The following is a 20,643-nucleotide window of genomic DNA, read 5'->3' as shown; positions in this document are numbered from 1 at the left end:
GATGTGGGCTCACCTGCCATGCCATGCTTGTGCGGCTAGATCTGTCAGCAGCCTTTGACACCATCTCACATGTAACTCTGCTTCATAGACTGCATGAGATCAGTGTTGGTAGCAAATCTTTCTATTGGTTTGCAGATTTTCTAGATAGTCGTATGCAGACAATCATGCTGGGTTCATTTAAATCACACTCTATTTCCATGAATAAAGAGGTGCCTCATTCCTGAGTTTGAGGTTTTTAACAACTATGTAGGTCCCGTGCCCAGATTGTTAAATCCTGTGTCTTTGATGTCATCTCATATGCAGATGACACCCAACTGGTTACCTTGTTTGGAAAAGGTTAAGTTCCTTTTGATGGAGTGTATGAGAAAGATTGCAGCCTGGATGACGACAAACTGTCTACCACTGAAAAGAGCACAAAAAGGCAGGCTTGTTTTTCTAATGTGCAGCTACTTTAGACATTTTCACCTGGCTACCATTCGCTTAAAAAAAAACCTTGATACATGCCTTGGTTATAAGCCAACTTGACTAAGGTAATGCCTTGCCTATTGCCACTAACGACACCTTATTGGCCAAGCTTCAGGTAGTGCAGAATACAGCTACTCTCCTGGTCTGTAGTTTGCCAGCAGATTCACCATTGGCACCTACTTTACGATCTTGGCACTGGCTTTCGTTTAGAAAGTGCATCAGTTTCAAAAGCTGCTGCCTTACTCATAAGGTTCTGATGGGGGGTGCCCCCTTCTATCTAAAGGACAAACTGAGCTAGTACTGTCCAGCAAGAATCCTTAGAACAAATGATAAGGCACTCTTGACTGTTCTTTGTTTCCATGCCACCAGACTAGGGGGGTCATTCTGACCCCCGCCGGCGGCGGATGCCGCCGGCCTGGCGGGAAGCACTAGAAGACCGTACCGCGGTCAAAAGACCGCAGCGGTCATTCTGAGTTTCCCGCTGGGCTGGCGGGCGACCGCCAGAAGGCCGCCCGCCCGCCCAGCGGGAAACCCCCTTCCACGAGGATGCCGGCTCCGAATGGAGGCGGCGGAGTGGAAGGGGTGCGACGGGTGCAGTTGCACCCGTCGCGATTTTCAGTGTCTGCCACGCAGACACTGAAAATCTATGTGGGGCCCTGTTAGGGGGCCCCTGCAGTGCCCATGCCAGTGGCATGAGCACTGCAGGGGCCCCCATGGGCCCCACGACACCCGTTCCCGCCAGCCAGGTTCTGGCGGTGAAAACCGCCAGAACCAGGCTGGCGGGAAGGGGGTCCGAATTCCCATGGCGGCGCTGCTTGCAGCGCCGCCGTGGAGGATTCCCTGGGGCAGCGGGAAGCCGGCGGGAAACCGCTGGCTTCCCTTTTCTGACCGCGGCTTTACCGCCGCGGTCAGAATGCCCCCGGAAGCACCGCCAGCCTGTTGGCGGTGCTTCCGCGGTCGTTGGCCCTGCCGGTCCATGACCGCCAGGGTCAGAATGACCCCCTAGGTGTTACAGCGTTCTTCTTTATTACCCCTTCGAGCTGGAACCAACTTCTGTTCCATCTATGCAGTTCTTGGACTTTGGCAAGTTTAAAAAAATCTTTGAAGACTTGGCTGTTATAGCTGTTTCTGTGCTTCCTCAGTGCCAAGATATATATCTGGGTATGATTTGTTGCACTATGTCAAGTAGAAAAAGTAGAAATAACATAACATAACTGTTGGAAAATGGGTTATTGGTAAGGGCAGGTAAGTACCTACACTAAGCAATAGGACACTAACCTCCACTTAGGTCCAGTTAGGTATCAGTAAATTAAACCTAGCTCAACCCTTGGTAGCTTGGCAACGAGCGACGAGGCTTAACTTAGGAGACAAAGCGTAAAGCATTCAAATATCACAAAACAGTAATTAAATAAAACACAGGAAACAGTTTAAAAATTCAAAATCAATTTATAAAAATAGATTATGGGGGTTATTACAACTTTGGAAGAGGTGTTAATCCATCCCAAAAGTGATTGTAACGTGACGGATATACCACCAGCCGTATTACGAGTCCATTATATACTATGGAACTCGTAATACGGCTGGTGGTACATCCGTCACATTTGTGACGGATTAACACCTCCTCCAAAGTTGTAATAACCCTCTATATTTTTATCTTTAAAATTACACCAAAATGAATAAAAGCGGATAAGGGGAACCAGAGATATGAATTTTTAAAGAATTAATGCTTTCTAGCGCATAGAAGCAACTAGCGCTCAAAGGGTTAAAAAATGTCACACTGAAAAGGGACAAAGGGCTATATTTATACTTTTTGACGCAAAGCTGCGCCGCCGCAGTTTTGCGTCAAAACTTTTACCGCCGGCTAACGCCATTTCGATGCGTCGTGCGGGCGTCAAATTTATACTTTGACGCACGGCGGCGCAATCAACAGGTGGGAGTCATTTTTTTTAACGCACATTGTGGCGTCAAGTCGTAAAGGAAAACGACGTTAACGCGATGTAAATGACTGTGGGTCGATTTACGACACCGCAACCCGGATATGCGCCGTTTTTTTGGACGCAATAACGTCAAAAATACCCGCGAACACTGCCCTTTCAGCAGAGGAGAGCCAAAATGGATCCCAGATGCCACTACAGACCCCAGGAAGATGACAACAGACCAGGAACCAGCCAGGATGATCCATACAAGAACCAGGACATATATAGAAAAAAAATAAAGTGTCGCTTCAGTGCAGAGGAGCAGGAAATTCTGGTTAAAGAGGTGACGGAACACCAGCACCAACTGTTCATCACCTCTAAGTTGCCAATCAGTAGGAGAGAGGACATAGGGCAACAAATTGTTGACAAGATCAACAGTGTGGCTGAAGTACGCAGGACAGTCACTGAGTGTAAGAAACGCTGGCATGACTGCAAACGTAGGACAAAGGAAAAAATGGCCAGGAACAGGAAGGCAGCATTGCAGACTGGAGGTGGGAGTCCAGCACACCAGGAGGCCCTGGACCACATGGAGGAGATGGTCGCAGCCGTCATCCCTGAGGAGATCATCACAGGGATTCAAGGACAGGACAGTGCAGACTACCACGAGACAACGCACATGCAGGGTAAGTTGCATGGGGATTTAAAATACAATAATGTTGACTGTAAGCAGGGGGGGAAATACCTACTACACATTGCATGTAAGTCAGCATATACATGGAGTGGCATGGGTAAAGGGGTATGGCAGGGGGGCATGCCCTGCACATACAGAAGCTGGGGCACAACATAACACAACAGCAACAACAGCCCCATGGGGGCATCCTGTCATGACAACAATGGAGCTAAGGGAAAGCCTCGACAGGAGGGAAGGCCACTACGTCAAACTTACATCCTGGCACTCGTCAGCCAAAATATCTCCTACATTAACTAGGGCCCTATCAGCAATCCTCTAGCCAAACCAACAACTGCAATGTAACTGCAACAACAGTTGACACTAACACCTCTGATCTCTGTGCAGCTATAGTAGCCAATGGCAGTAACCTCCCCATGGAACATACATACCTAAATTAGGGGGTGAGGATGACATCTGCAACAATCTCCTGAAACAAGACAAAGGCCCCAGTACACTCATATGTCAATGCCCATAGTTGTCACATACATCAGCCAAAGTAAACAGCAATAGGAGCAACACAGCACTAAGGACACACACATGCTGCATATGTCAGGGTCCTTCCCGTGCCTGGCTAACAAGGCAACATCACAAATGTCATACTGCTCAGACAACAGCATTGAGGAGGGGACACATGCAACTGGTCACTTAAATACACCTGCACAGTCAGAGGACCAAATAGGACATTGATACGATAATCAGGGCATTCCAATTTAACACACATTACCCAACATCAGCAGGACACATTAACAATGTCTACATCCATATCACATCATAACATTGCCATGCATAGGCTATGCCACATGTCAATTACATTTAAGTCAATGTGAACAATCAGGGATTGGGGCAGGTCCTGAGAGGCAAGTGTGCTGCCAGGGCAATCAGAACACCCACCGCCAGTGAAAGGTCTCACCATAAGAATGGATATACACGGAGGGTCGAGTAGGACAAAAAGATGGCTATTCTCTATTTGGTACAAAGCAACACCTAGAGGCGATTAGGCAGACAAGTCTGATAACTCAATATCATACATGTGACACACAGGTGGGCCATAGGCCTATAACAATGCCCATATGAAGGACAGCAGATACCAATACCAAACAAGATCACAAAGTAAATTCATCAAAAGGCTGGCATGTTACGTAAAAATTGTCACAACACAGACACTAATTGTACCCTGTTTCATTGAAGAGGAACATGGATCTCCTGCCGATATGCCTGTCCCTGATTTCCCTGATGACATGGATGACGAGCCCATAAACATTCCCCAGGAGACAATCCAAAAGGTCCTTGAAACCCTCCAGACCCCACCTTCAGTCACAAGGAGGAGAACAGAACAAGCAGCCATCACAGAAGAACCACCCACCACCCCAATTGCAAGACCTGCCAGCTCCTACACAGCTGAGGACTCTGACGACACTGGCACCAGCTTTGAAAGAACTGTAGTTTGAGTACAGCGGGAGCTGGCCAAGGAGGTGCGGGTTGGGATGCAAAATATGGCAGCCAGCCTTGAGGGGGTGCGCTCGTGCATGATGTCATCTGCAGAACAGGCAGCAGCTATGCAAGCCCTAACATCCATACTGCAAGGACTACAAGAAACTGTCAAGGAATTCACCACTGCAGTAAGGGAGTTGCCACAACACCTCGCACCCCAAACTTTCCACTGCATGCACGAATGCAATCATGACTCCCTCAGGGCCGACCTGGCTGCCTACCATCGTGATGTAGCTGCTATTCTCAAAAACCAGCAGGCCCTCCTTGCTGCAGCACTGCCCTTAAGACCTTCACAGGGAGCAGCGACCGGGATGTCTGACTCCACGTCTTCTAACACTGAGGTGTGTGTTGCCCATTCACAACCAACAACAACAAGGACGAAGCAGGCAATACACACATCAGAAGAAGAAGACATGGAACAGATCACATTCACATGGAAGAGTACCCGGAAGCACTAGTCCCTGCACCATGGCCTACTTTGACCAAGGTCCTACGTTTTGTCAATTGCCAGTCTCACTACAACTATACTCAATGACTGTTCTGCTAACCACTGTATAACTTGTCAGCATTGCCAGTGAATGTCTCTCTCCTGCTAATTGGCAAATCCTGTCCCTCTGCACTGTTGGTAACATCACCCCAGCATGTCAGGAGCATCATCCACACCCCTTCTGTAGGATCACCATGTAAGAATGCACTAGAACGGACTCAGCAAACATGGACAATGTACATTTTGCACTACAGCACCTATCAATAAATAGCACTTGCACACCTAATATGTCTCTGTGTAATTTGACACATCAACTGTGCAGTAGATAACTCAAAAGTGCCTTTGTGACAACCATGTAGCTTGTCAATACAACTGTCCTGACATCATGTAGTCAGATACATCTGTGCAGTGGCCAGGATTGCATCATAGCCTGACCATCCTGAGGAGAATAACTGATGAAGGGAGAAACCACACACAATCATGCTGTGTTGGACAGAATAATGCTCCATCAATAGCAATCAAAGTCAACTAATTGTGGCTGATAAATGTGGGCACCATGCAATACTAAAACATTAAATTATGCAGTCTAATCTAAGCAAACACAACTAATCACAGCATCAATCACCCTTTCTGAGTATACTTCCAAGAAGGGAAGTCATGCTGAATTGTTGCACACATGATCTATGTCTATAGAATGCTGCAGGGTCAATTGGAGGTGCTGCTGCTTTCTGTGTGCTTGCAGAGGTGCGCTGTGTGGGAGTTGATTGTAGCCCACTGGACTGCCCTGCAGCTCTTATATTGCTGGGTCCTGGTCGTGCTGCAGAGGCAGGGACAACTGTCCCCGCCGTTGCTGGGGCCATTTGGGGAGAACTGGTGGTTGTGGTGGTGGTGGCTGTAGTGGGCAACGTTGGGCCACCCTGTGGTGAGGCCCACCATGCTCCGGAGGCCCGATCCGCCTGGTATTTTCGGGCCATCCGTCAGAACCCCGACTGCACCTGCAGGATGTGCCGGTACCTCATGGCCCGCCTCTCAAATTCATGCCTCTGTGCAGAAGAGAAAGGGCAACTATTTACCATAGGAAATGCATTGGGTGGAATAGCACAATGGGTCAATTGGAAATTACTTTTACTGTAGTTGTAACAGCTCATATCATCATATAGATCATTGAAAGTCTCAGAGGAAGTACATGGGAAGCCTGCATACAAAGGGCATCTCACACATAGCATATACATGTATCTACATGATGGGTGACATAAGCCTAAACTTCTCATCATGAAAATTACTAATGCAGCTGACATTATGGCTGCACCTCCTCTGCCTATTGCCTGGACTACATATGTCAGTGTATGTGATAACAATCACAACCCTCAATATCTGCGATTTGTAATTGGATTTGCTAGTATAGAACTCATGTGCCATAACCGAGTGTGTACACTAGGTTCAAAACAAAGTTTCAAATGGTCAGAAGTATGTGTAACATACTGGTTGCTACAGTCCTAGGTACCCTATTCCCAAACACATGGCTGACTTTGAGGGGGGGGGGTGGGAAGAACATCCAACAATCCCATAATCAATGCACACCCAGGAGTGTATAGAAAGCTCAACATGTTTTTGCCTCCACACACACACCACCAGTGAAGGGCTAGCAACAAATCGGAGTCAGCTAAACCTTGTCCTATCCAAGGTCCACACATGTCAAAATGTACTGACTTAGGCCAACATCACATACTACCAGCGAGGCATATTTTTCTACAGACACAGAGGAGCAAGAACACCCATGATCATGAATAGCATGTACACCTCGCCATTGCACTCTAGTCCCACACACTTCTAGTGCAACTTGTGGAAGTACATGCACCCGGAAGATCCAACCTACAGTGTACTCAGTCCATCGTTAACTAGGGAAGCAGCAGATTTCAGTCAAGCCATTTGCAGAAGCTATCTGGGAGAATGTCAGTCTGAAATGCAGACTCAGTCCGAGACAAGTCCCAGAGCAACTCTTACATTAACCAGTGTGTGAGAAACTGGGGCTGATTGCAGAGGCCCCCTAACTTTTTGCCCCCATTTTCCACTTTATGCTGGTGTTTTCCTGACTCTGATGGTGCCCTGGGTACTGCTAACCAGTCCCAGGGCCTGTGCTCTGTGTAAAATGGATATGCAAAGTAGGCTAATTATAATTGGCTAAGTAAACCTACCTATAAGTCCCTAGTATATGGTAGGGCATGTAGGTTTAGGGACCACAGCATAGGTGGTGCACACCTAGGTGCATTGCTGAGGTGCCCAGTGTCATTTTAAAAGCAAGCCTGCCTTGCTTTTAAATTAAAGTTATATGCAAATTCGACTTTGGAATTAAAGGTACTTCCAAAGTCTTAAACTACCTTATTTTTACATATAAGTCACCCCTAAGGTGTGCCCTATGTGCCCCTAGGGCTGGGTGCCATGTAACTATAAGCAGGGACTTTATAAAAATAGATTTATAAGCCCTGGTGAGGTAAAAACAGCCAAATTCGTTTTTCCCTCATTGAAGTAAATGGCCTTCATAGGCTAGAATGGGCAGACTTTATTTAAAATTTTAAAGTCTCCTTAAATGTTACATACCAAGAATTTGGTATCAAATTGATTGTTATAATAAATCCCACAACTTCCAGTTGTTGGATTTAATATAACTAGTGCAGGTAAAAAGTTTAGACTTTACCTAAAAAGTTGCCAATTTCAGCTCTGCATTGTTTTTGCTGCTGTGCTCTGATTGGCCAGCCTGCAGCAGCTTCTGCCAGGCTACTTTAATGAGGTGTGAAGTGGCCTGACTTCACACAAAGGAATGTGCTTGGGGGAGAGAATCTCCCCTCAGCAGATGGGGAAGCAGGAAGGGGGAGGGCTGCCAAACTCGTCTTCAAAGGCAGAGAAGGACATTTGCAGCACCCAGCAACACCCCCATATCCTGCAACCCCAGACAGCTAGGTGCCCCCTTGATTAGATTAGGAGAGGGCAGGAGAGGGGTGTGTTTATGATTTTTAGCCACACCAGTGGGTGGGCTCAGCCAGATCTCTCCTCTAAAAATCAGATTCATCCATTTTGGATTTTTAGAGACTGTTGCCTTCTGGGATGGATTTTTGCCACACTTCCCAGGAAGTGGTCATCACAGGGGGACGACCCTGTCCCTGATTGGAGGACCAGGGCCCCCCTGCTTTTCACCCAGGAGCAAGGATAAAACTGGCAGACCTGCACCCACGCCTCAGATCCCCACCAAATTTCAAGAAGAAAGAACTACAAGGAGAAGAAGGACTGCCCTGCTGGACCCCTGGCCTGCACCTGGACCCTGCACTCAGAAAGACTGCACCAGCTGCACACTTGGGCTTCACCACAAGAAGGACTTTGCCTGGCTTCCACTGGTTCAAGGAGGGACTCCCTGTTTGCTACAGGTGAAAAATTGCTAACCAGAGTCCCCTGCACCAACTCCTGAAAAAGTGACCAGCTGACCACTGTCCAGTGGCCAAAAAGGAGTTTGCGCCAGGTGCACTCTGGGAGTTGAAGTCCGCACTTCCCAAGGACCATCACAGAACTTCTGGACCCTTGGGGTGAGCTGTGGACCCCAAAAGAACCTTAAAAGAACATCTGGGTGAAGCCCCAGAAGTTTGGAAAAGATTGGAGAAATTTTGGAAAAAAGCTCCATAAAGTGACCGACCCGACGCGGAAATTCTAGCCGGCTTGCCTCAACCGCGACCCGGCCTGACTTCGTGGTTCGTCCCGGTAAAGAAAAACATCTGAAAAAACGACTAAGTCCGAACGTAAAAAGTTGACCGGGACCTTCCAGCCATCGTATCCGAGAAGGGCTCCACGGACGTCGGATCAAGATCCAGGTTTACCCCGGTCGAAGGATTTTCATCTCGAAAAAACGACTAAGTCCGAAGGTAAAAATCACCACCGAGGAAACCGACTTCGCGTATCCGGACAAGGGCTCCAGGAGGTCGGATCCAACTGGCAGGTTCGTCCCGGGGAAGAAAAACATCGAAAAAGAGACTAAGTCAGAAGGTAACTTTTTAACCGAGGCCTCCCGCGACTTGTAGCCGAGCAGGGCTCCATCGCGGTCGGCCTGAAAGTTTGACTTTGCCCCGGTCCTGGTGCAACCAGATGACCCGATTGGCGCTTTTCGTTTCTGAGCGCTAGAAAATAATAATACTTTAAAAATTCATATCTCCGGTTCCCCTGAACCGATTTTAATCGTTTTTGTGTCATTTTAAAGATAAAAATATAAGCTATTTTTATAAATTGGTTTTGGATTTTTAAACTGTTTCCTGTGTTTTATTTAATTACTGTTTTGTGATATTTGAATGCTTTACACTTTGTCTCCTAAGTTAAGCCTTGACGCTCGATGCTAAGCTACCAAGGGTAGAGCTGGGATTAATTTACTGAGACCTAACTGTACTTTTGTGGAGGTTTGTGGCTTGTTGCTAGGTGTAGGTACCTACCTGCCCTACCAATAACCCATTTTCCAACATAATTGGAAGCAGCGACGGGATCCTGTACTTGTGTTCAATATCACGTTACAGTTTTAGATAAAACAAATTAAAAATCCTTTAAATTGTCCTAGTGCAAAAATTGTTTTTAATTTGTAATTTTAAATTTTTTTTAAAAATTAATTTGGATTAATTTCAATTATTGAATTTTTGTAATTTTTCTAAATTCTTGTTTCCAATTTTTGCAAAAAGTTTTTGTTGACACAAAACTAGGGAACCATGGAGCTTGATCTGGCTAGCCTACCCACACTGACAGTAGTCCAGCTTAGGGGGTTGTGTATTGAGAGGGGGTTGCCTGCAACCCCTGATCTCAGGAAGCAAATCCTGATTAAATCCCTGACAGCATGGGCTGAGGCCCAAGAGGTAGAGACAGAGGAAGCTCCAGAGGAGGAAGAAAAAGAGGAAGATGTTAACTCTAACCACTCAGGGGAGGGAGGGCATCAGACCCCAAGTGAGGAAGAGGAGGAACGGTCCTCACTGGACACAGTCACTAGGGGCAGACCCAAAGCTAGTGGTAGGAAGAGGGTCCTTTCAGGAAGAGAGAACCCATCCATCAGGGAGAGAGAGCTGGAAGCCCAGCTAGCCTACATAGCTTTGGAAGCAGATAAGCTTGCCCTAGAAAAGAAAAAGTGGGCAAGCAAAGAAAAAAAAGATGGAGGCAGCGAGAAAGAAACTGAGGTGTCCCTGGGTGGGGGTTTTGCCCCCAGATTACCCAAAGGGGTGGTTCCTGCCTATGTGGAGGGGGACGACATAGATAAGTGGCTGGGGGCCTTTGAGAGGGCCCTCCAGATGAGGAAAGTCAAGCCTCAGTACTGGGGTTCACTCCTTTGGGAGTTAGTTCCCAACTCTGGGAGGGATAGGCTCCTAACCATGAGTGGGGAGGATGCAGACTCATACCCCAGTATGAAGAGTTGCTTGACTAAAAAGTTTGGTCTAACCCCAGAGCAGTATAGGCTTAAGTTTAGGGACACCCAAAAGACAAGCACCCAGTCCTGGGTGGACTTTGTGGACATTTCAGTAAAAGCACTGGAGGGCTGGATTATTGGCAACAAAGTAAATACTTATGAGGGGTTATACAATCTGATCATGAGAGAGCACATCTTGACCAATTGTATCCAAGAAAGGTTACGCCAGCATCTAGTGGACTCTAAGCTGACCAACCCTAGAGAGCTAGGGGAGGCAGCTGATGAGTGGTTGAGAACCAGGGTGGTTGTCAAGTCCCAGGGGGGAGACTCCAAGAAGGGGGGGACAGGTCCCCAAAAACCTAAGGAGGGAGGTGGTAAGCCCACCACAGAGACTCCCTCTGTACCCCAGAACCCTAAGAAGGAGGAGAGTAAATCCCACTCCCACTCTGACATGCAGAGACAGGGAGACCCCGGGTTAAAAAAGCTCTTGGACAGTAGGGCTTGCTTTGACTGTCAGCAGACAGGTCACTTCAGAGGAGATGCAGCCTGTCCAAAGAAGGTGGTTAGCACTGGGCTGTCCAGTGTAGCCATAGAGGAGGACTCCTCAGATGATGAAGTCCTCCTAGCATTGTGCTGGGAGACAGGACCAGATGGTAAGCTGGTGATCCCTGAGGGTGGGAGTAGGCACTTCCACCACATTCAAGTGAATGGGATCCCTACCACTGGCCTGAGAGACACCTGTGCCAGTCACACTGTAGTGAGTGACCGGTTAGTGACCCCAGACATGTATGTCCCAGGAAAGACAAAGAAAGTCAGGATAGCCACAGGGGAGGTCACCTCCAAACCTGTAGCCATAGTGCCCCTAGAGAGGGAGGGTATCCTTGACTGGATTAGGGTGGTAGTCAGTGCTGACCTTCCCCTAGATTGTATCCTGGGCAATGACCTCCCAGAGGTGAGTCTGGTCACAGATGGGGTGGTCGCCCAGGGCGCCCCCCCAACCCAAAGTCCTGGGGAGTCAGTCCCTACAGTTAGGAGACAGGGGTCCCCAAGAAAAGGAAAGAAGAAAAGGAAGGGTAGGCCACTCTTAAAGAGAGTTCCAGGGAGCCAAAGGCCTTCTGCCCCAGTAGGGGGGGAGCCCAGAGTTGGCACTGGTGAGGCCTCACCTGACCCCAAGGAAGTCCTGAGTAGTCAGGCAGCTGTCCAGATGCAAGGTGTTGCCCCTGCACTGACAGAAGGGAGAGTGGAAGGAGGGTGTCTGCCACAGGAGGTGGTAGCCCCCCACTCTAGACAGCAAGAGGGGTGCCAGGACCCCAAAGATGCCCCTAAACCAGCTCAGCCACCTGTCAGTGGAGAGCTTAGGGTGTGGTTCTGGGTACTGACAGCTGTCAGTAGCCTCTGCTGGGTGCTAGCCTTCCTGGCAGCACTGTACTTGGCCTGGGAGGCAGACCCCAAGGCCAATAGCAAAGTAGGCCCCCTGACCCTGTTGGTCATGGTGGGGTTGCTCAAGTGTTGGGTGACCTCTTTGGGTAAGCTAGGTCTTGCCCTAGCAAAGTTAGGAGTAGGGGAGGTGGGCACCTCACTACCCAAGTTGGCAGAGAGAGAGGAGGAAGACCCCCCTAGAGGGAAGTTTCAGTTTGAGTTGGGTCCTTTTACTGTTGGGATGGCTTCACTACCCAGAGGGAGTGACCCTGACAGGGGGATGTAAGGCAGAGTAGGCCCTGCAAAGGGACAGCCAGTTTTCTTCACTGTCTTCCTCGCCTAACAAGCCAGGAAGACTCTCCCAGGGTTGGGCTGAGTCTCCTGGGCGTGTGGGCTGGGGGGGGGTTGTGTGAGAAACTGGGGCTGATTGCAGAGGCCCCCTAACTTTTTGCCCCCATTTTCCACTTTATGCTGGTGTTTTCCTGACTCTGATGGTGCCCTGGGTACTGCTAACCAGTCCCAGGGCCTGTGCTCTGTGTAAAATGGATATGCAAAGTAGGCTAATTATAATTGGCTAAGTAAACCTACCTATAAGTCCCTAGTATATGGTAGGGCATGTAGGTTTAGGGACCACAGCATAGGTGGTGCACACCTAGGTGCATTGCTGAGGTGCCCAGTGTCATTTTAAAAGCAAGCCTGCCTTGCTGGCTGCTTTTAAATTAAAGTTATATGCAAATTCGACTTTGGAATTAAAGGTACTTCCAAAGTCTTAAACTACCTTATTTTTACATATAAGTCACCCCTAAGGTGTGCCCTATGTGCCCCTAGGGCTGGGTGCCATGTAACTATAAGCAGGGACTTTATAAAAATAGATTTATAAGCCCTGGTGAGGTAAAAACAGCCAAATTCGTTTTTCCCTCATTGAAGTAAATGGCCTTCATAGGCTAGAATGGGCAGACTTTATTTAAAATTTTAAAGTCTCCTTAAATGTTACATACCAAGAATTTGGTATCAAATTGATTGTTATAATAAATCCCACAACTTCCAGTTGTTGGATTTAATATAACTAGTGCAGGTAAAAAGTTTAGACTTTACCTAAAAAGTTGCCAATTTCAGCTCTGCATTGTTTTTGCTGCTGTGCTCTGATTGGCCAGCCTGCAGCAGCTTCTGCCAGGCTACTTTAATGAGGTGTGAAGTGGCCTGACTTCACACAAAGGAATGTGCTTGGGGGAGAGAATCTCCCCTCAGCAGATGGGGAAGCAGGAAGGGGGAGGGCTGCCAAACTCGTCTTCAAAGGCAGAGAAGGACATTTGCAGCACCCAGCAACACCCCCACATCCTGCAACCCCAGACAGCTAGGTGCCCCCTTGATTAGATTAGGAGAGGGCAGGAGAGGGGTGTGTTTATGATTTTTAGCCACACCAGTGGGTGGGCTCAGCCAGATCTCTCCTCTAAAAATCAGATTCATCCATTTTGGATTTTTAGAGACTGTTGCCTTCTGGGATGGATTTTTGCCACACTTCCCAGGAAGTGGTCATCACAGGGGGACGACCCTGTCCCTGATTGGAGGACCAGGGCCCCCCTGCTTTTCACCCAGGAGCAAGGATAAAACTGGCAGACCTGCACCCACGCCTCAGATCCCCACCAAATTTCAAGAAGAAAGAACTACAAGGAGAAGAAGGACTGCCCTGCTGGACCCCTGGCCTGCACCTGGACCCTGCACTCAGAAAGACTGCACCAGCTGCACACTTGGGCTTCACCACAAGAATGACTTTGCCTGGCTTCCACTGGTTCAAGGAGGGACTCCCTGTTTGCTACAGGTGAAAAATTGCTAACCAGAGTCCCCTGCACCAACTCCTGAAAAAGTGACCAGCTGACCACTGTCCAGTGGCCAAAAAGGAGTTTGCGCCAGGTGCACTCTGGGAGTTGAAGTCCGCACTTCCCAAGGACCATCACAGAACTTCTGGACCCTTGGGGTGAGCTGTGGACCCCAAAAGAACCTTAAAAGAACATCTGGGTGAAGCCCCAGAAGTTTGGAAAAGATTGGAGAAATTTTGGAAAAAAGCTCCATAAAGTGACCGACCCGACGCGGAAATTCTAGCCGGCTTGCCTCAACCGCGACCCGGCCTGACTTCGTGGTTCGTCCCGGTAAAGAAAAACATCTGAAAAAACGACTAAGTCCGAACGTAAAAAGTTGACCGGGACCTTCCAGCCATCGTATCCGAGAAGGGCTCCACGGACGTCGGATCAAGATCCAGGTTTACCCCGGTCGAAGGATTTTCATCTCGAAAAAACGACTAAGTCCGAAGGTAAAAATCACCACCGAGGAAACCGACTTCGCGTATCCGGACAAGGGCTCCAGGAGGTCGGATCCAACTGGCAGGTTCGTCCCGGGGAAGAAAAACATCGAAAAAGAGACTAAGTCAGAAGGTAACTTTTTAACCGAGGCCTCCCGCGACTTGTAGCCGAGCAGGGCTCCATCGCGGTCGGCCTGAAAGTTTGACTTTGCCCCGGTCCTGGTGCAACCAGATGACCCGATTGGCGCTTTTCGTTTCTGAGCGCTAGAAAATAATAATACTTAAAAAATTCATATCTCCGGTTCCCCTGAACCGATTTTAATCGTTTTTGTGTCATTTTAAAGATAAAAATATAAGCTATTTTTATAAATTGGTTTTGGATTTTTAAACTGTTTCCTGTGTTTTATTTAATTACTGTTTTGTGATATTTTAATGCTTTACACTTTGTCTCCTAAGTTAAGCCTTGACGCTCGATGCTAAGCTACCAAGGGTAGAGCTGGGATTAATTTACTGAGACCTAACTGTACTTTTGTGGAGGTTTGTGGCTTGTTGCTAGGTGTAGGTACCTACCTGCCCTACCAATAACCCATTTTCCAACACAGTGTATTCCACATGACTCACCCCATTCCCCATAGCGGGCCCTACTGGAATGGCCTACAGACCCAAAATCTGAGAAATGGATAAGCAGAGGTCAACTCAAAATGAAGTGATAACTGAAATCCAAATAATGGAACAATACTAATGAATGGGCAGCGCATGAAACCTTGAAATATGTTGAACACACAGTAGTCCATCATGCATCACCAACAAACATTAAAAATACCACACATGCAGCACTCACTGTAGGTGTCGGGGTCCTCAAAATGAGCCACCTCTCCCACTGTGTACGGTGCAGGTCCACCTGTAAAGCAAGGAAGGAAGAATATACTCTGAATCCGTGCACTGACGAACAATTGCAATTACAAAGACAATGTGAGAATATGACATGAGTAATGAAACCCTTTCACACATGCTCATACTGCATGGAATTATTCATGCGCAACATTTACATTGGATGAGTCTCCTGCTACAGTTACACGCCCTACTACACACATACAGTGGCCTGGACAGTCATGTGGTGGCAAAGATGCACCTCCATTAGTATGCACCAACACTATAGGGGTGCATACATCTTATCATGTGCATCCAAGAGAGACATCCAAAAGCTGGTTACTTGAGGCCTGCATGACCTCTCAAACTCAAACAGCCTATGTGGTCATGACACATATGTGACTGATAGGTACATGGTACAGAGGGACAGGTACTTTGGCAATACCTCATGTTGTTACAGTTTCATACATTGATGTGTCCTAACTATAGTGATTGGCACCAAAAGTAGATGTTTGTACCCTAGTCCATACCTTTGGACTGCAATCCCTATTCTGATTTGGGCACAAGTGACAATAAATACCAGTCTAATATGTTAGCTGAGGGCACCTGAGTCCTTAACAAATATGGTTCATGCTCAGATCAGGCATGTAACAATTAGATGTGAAGGAACACATTTATCACGACAAGGCATGGCACTTCCATGAACATCTTCCATACACACCAACCAGACACACATGTGACATATGTGTGGACAACATTGCTAACTTCAAATGACGTGAAGGCAGCACTCATTTATAGCATCATGTAGGGTTTACAAATGTCAGTCTAGCTATGGCGTCTACATATGTAGGTATGATGTTTCAACATCCATTTTTCACTGGCTATTGTGACCTGTAGAGTCCTAATTGCGCCATTAATGTGTCACTTGTCTGACACAAAGGCAGCACTACATTACATTCTGCTACAGGCAACTGGTATGTGTAGAAAACATGAGCTACCTGACTGCTAGCATTTGTCTTCCTTCACATTGTGCATCAATTACCCAGTAGGTTTCCCTAGCATTACACACAGTCAGCTACTTATCTGGCAGATTGGGTAACAATCATCACATGTCACCACACAGCTTTAAATTGTGCACATGTAATTGATCTGTACTCACCAACATGGCCACCAATCCTGATTCCCAGGTGGTCCAGCAGATCTTGCTCCCTGGATATCAGATCAGCCCAGCGGTGCTTCAATTGATGGTCATTCCTTTGGCTACCATATAGACGGACCAAGTGATGGCGCACCTTCTCCCACCGGACTTTACGGGCCTCCGTGTGATACCCCTGTATCACCCTACCCCCAGCCTCCAGCATGAGTGGGAGGAAATGGCAAACAAGCCATATAAATCCCCCAATTCCTCCTCACCCATCCTGGAAAGCCGTGGCCTACCAGACATGTCAGCACTGACAAAGGGGAAAAAGTTGTCGAAAAAGGAAAAGGGGGAAATGGGGAAGGTAGAGTGGTGAAATACAAAGAAAACTTAAGAAGAAGAGCCCAACTAACCCCTATATTACAGTACCCACAACAGACTGCCACAGACAATAAATAAAACACTGGACTTGACAAAATAATACAACACAGACTCAGACAGTATTCATCAACAAGACAATGATGACAAAAGCACAATTGAGATGGTACACTGGACACAAAAGCACTAATACACAGGACAACACTTTCCACACAGCCACACAGTCTAGAATAATCTGAGACTGCAAAGTGAAAGTGAAAGTACACCCACTGTACAGATTCTGTAAACAGGATATCCTATTACATCACATCCTGCATAAAATGGCTGCCGTTTTTTCCGCTATGCGTCATTTTTTCACACATACAGCTTGTGCGTCATATTTTTTGACGCATAGGAGTGCAAATAATGCAGAGTCCAAAAAATGTTCTTCATTGGTCGAATATATTTGTTTGAGGCATATTTTACAGTTCTAGAGTTGAAAATTAAGCCGCTGGAAAATATGATATCTAAATATGAAAAATATTTTTGACTCTGCATTATCTGCACTCCTGTGCATCAAAAATTATGACGCACAAGCTGTATGCGTGGAAATATGACGCATTATGGAAAAAAATGGAGGCCATGTTATGCAGGATATTATGATATCTATTTTTGAAATTATTTTTTGACTCTGCATTATCTGCACTCCTGTGCGTCAAAAATTATGAAGCACAGGCTGTATGCGTGGAAATATGACGCATTATGACAAATATGTCTTTCATTTGTCAAATTGAGAAATTAATTTTGTCATGACCAAACGGTGCTAAGTGATACACATTTGGGGTTAGCTATGGCAAATGTCCCTTATAGGATGTATAGAAAGTATTCACAGTGCAATGGTAATGATTGGCCAGAATGGATATTACTCATAATTGTACACATATGTGGGTAATTGCTGATGGCTATTTTCAAAATATGAATGGGATACCAGGATGTATTCCTTAGCAAAAATGTGTCCACATTTATCAAGGTGATCAAAATGATATAAAGGCCAAATAGGTAGTGCAATTGTCGCCTAAACTTTTTTAGGGGGTAACCATGTCCTTATTACGAGTTAATGTATCTAAAATGTGTTTTACTTTTGACATGTAGGGCACACATGTGCCTTATGCATGTGTGTGCTTCACATGTGCATAAATAATGTATATTTAGGGGGCAGCAGAGGTGGACTTAGGCCCCCAGCACCCTAGGGTTTGCTCTTCCAGACTTGCAAATTTATCCAAGGGTTTCCCAAATTCAGTAATGCTAAACCTTCAGCAGCAGGCCCATGGAAGCAAATAGGGTATGATTCACTGTTTGCCATTCTGACATCCCATTTGCCCATTTTACGTTTGCCCTATTGATTCTTTGGAGAAATCTGACATACCATTTTGCATTGATATTTTTTGCAAAATCTTAACGTTCCTCATGTCATGATAGCAAATAGGTTGTTGATGTGTGTGGCCCTTTATGCATTACCTGGTTTAGTGGCATGTTTCATTCTTCCTGCTAGGTTACAACTGGGACACTACTGTGATCGGCTGCTTGCAAACATTTTGTTGATTGGATGGTACATGTACATGTGTGTGGTCCAATATTGATCCAGTATCAACTGTCAGGGTGTATGTTGTCACTGTAATGTCCAGGTCTCCTCATGAGTTAGTGGCAGCTAATCTTGTTTCCATTGGGTATTGTTTGTAGCAAAATTTGAGAAAAGCCATTGAGGACATGGTCACCTACACATGGATGGTCCCACCCTGTCACTGAAAACGTGTAATGAGACTTTCAACTGGGCAACCTTGGTGTGCTGAGTGAGAGAATGTCTCAGGTGTCTGGATCCGGCATGTGTCATTGCAACATGTGTACTCCAGTTGGCCTCTGTGGATGCAGAAGTAAATGGCTGGTATTCAACACACACAACTCATCTTTATCATTTGAACAATGTTACTCAGCGTTTGAACAGTTAGGGTCCTCATATGTGTTGACTTTTCATGGACTTTATCTGAGGTTGCTGGTTTTGATGGAGGCCATTTACACCATCATACACTATGGTCCAGGTCCACTGTCACACTTTGTAGTTTAGGCATTAATGAGGGCCAGACAACGGAAGGGCCAAGATTTGGCTATTCAAGGGCACTGTCACAAATCGGATACAAATAACAGTCAGATGACGCAATACTATGTATTTGAGTATACATTGATGAGGCTAATGACAAATTAGTGTCTGAGGTACAAGAGGTTTTGGACAGCACGTGTGGTCCATAGGTGGACCCCAGGTATCTGTAGAGTGACCCACGGACAGCTGCCATTCAGGCTGACAGGATGCTGGGTCAATCAGGAGCAAGTTCTTTCAGTAATTACATGATCAGTGTTCTGACTAGGACTGGTCAGAGGGAGCAGTAGACAGTTGACATGTCACACTGTGTATGTCCTGTGTTGTTTTGAAGGTGACACATGAACCCTGATAAAGTGTTCTACGGCAACATTAGTAGCAATGCTTAGTGATGTAATAGCTCAAATTCCAACATGTATGCAGTAGGAGGCATCAGCAGGGACGGGGCATGTACATTTGGGTGGTGTGCATGGAGGGGATCACTGATGTGGCCTCCATCAGTGGCTCACTAGTCCTGTCAGATGGGATTTGCTGAAAATTAGCCTACAGTACCTTTCACAGAAGAATCAATCTACAGGTGATTCCAGGCCTTAAAAACTCCAAGCCAGTGTATTATATGAGCTGAGTTCCATGCAGTGAGATGGTACTATGACAATGGTAGGCATAGGAAAGGGTGTGGCACACTGGATGACTCTTGTGAGTGTGTAGATGAGGGAATCTCAGTGTACACAAATCAGCATTCGAGGGACCTCTTCAGACAGGTGGGGTGTGACCAGCTGCAAGTGTGTGTAATGTTTTTAGAAAAGGGCTGACATGTAGATGGGATGTGATGTGCTGGATGCTTGTCATAGGTGTAGCACTTGTGCTGTGTATGTTCTGCTTATGTGTAACTCTAGTGACAGATAGTCATTGCAATGATAGTAAGTAGTTGGAATTACTGTTGGCAAGAGTCTAGTACTGCATTCCTGTTCCTGAATCATTAGCATGTGAACTGCCTGATGTATGAGGCCTGTTTTCCCCTAGTTGAGTGATGGTGTTTTAGTTGTGTGCCATCTGCTGCGATGATCCATGTTTACTACATATATGTGTGTCATATGTGTGGTCCTCAGCTATTGCCCTTCAAAGGTGAACTGTACAGGATGTCTGTCATTTACATTGTGTGTGTATTTGACCATTGTATGGTGGCCATTACATTTGTGGTGTATTTTTTGTGTCATGATTGTTATATCATTATTGCTCAATGAGACGACATTCTTCTTCAGATATTTCAAGCTAAAGGTGGGCAGAAATGAATAGGCCAAACCATGATGTGGTGTTTGTTATCAGTGTTTATTTACAATAGTGCATTAAGTGGTGATGGTGATAATTCTGCAAATAAATTATTTACAATGTGTTGGCGCCTACGCACTCCAGCAGCCGTGTTTGGTTGTTCCCCCTCCTGTTGCAGGCCAGCATCCTCCTCTTCTTCGTCTTCAGGCATGTATGGGTCTGGTTCGAGGAGGGGAATGTTCCTTTTTACACAAATGTTGTGCAATATTGCACATGTGAGTATGATCCTACAGACCATCTCGGGGGAATATAGTAGGCTACCGCCAGTGATGTCAAGGCAGCGGAACCTTGACTTGAGGATCCCAAAGGTCCGCTTGACAATGCTGCATGTCCTCTTATGGGCGTCGTTGTATGCCCGCTCTGCAGCAGTACTCGGGTTCCCAAATGGTGTCATTAGCCATGGCTGGATGCCATACCCCTGATCAGCTGAAAGAAAAACACATAATGGGATCATGTAGATGTAGCTGGCACTATTGAAAAGACCTTTAATGGCAGTAGTTGTCTTGTGTTGTCTGTGACTATTTTGTGTACTAATGTGACATCCTATGCTTGTAGGCTATACCATCTGCATTGT

The sequence above is a fragment of the Pleurodeles waltl genome, chromosome 9, assembly GCF_031143425.1.
Source record: "Pleurodeles waltl isolate 20211129_DDA chromosome 9, aPleWal1.hap1.20221129, whole genome shotgun sequence".
In the NCBI taxonomy this organism is placed as follows: Eukaryota; Metazoa; Chordata; class Amphibia; order Caudata; family Salamandridae; genus Pleurodeles; species Pleurodeles waltl.
The sequence above is the reverse complement of the archived record's forward strand: the minus strand, read 5'-3'. Positions refer to the sequence as shown.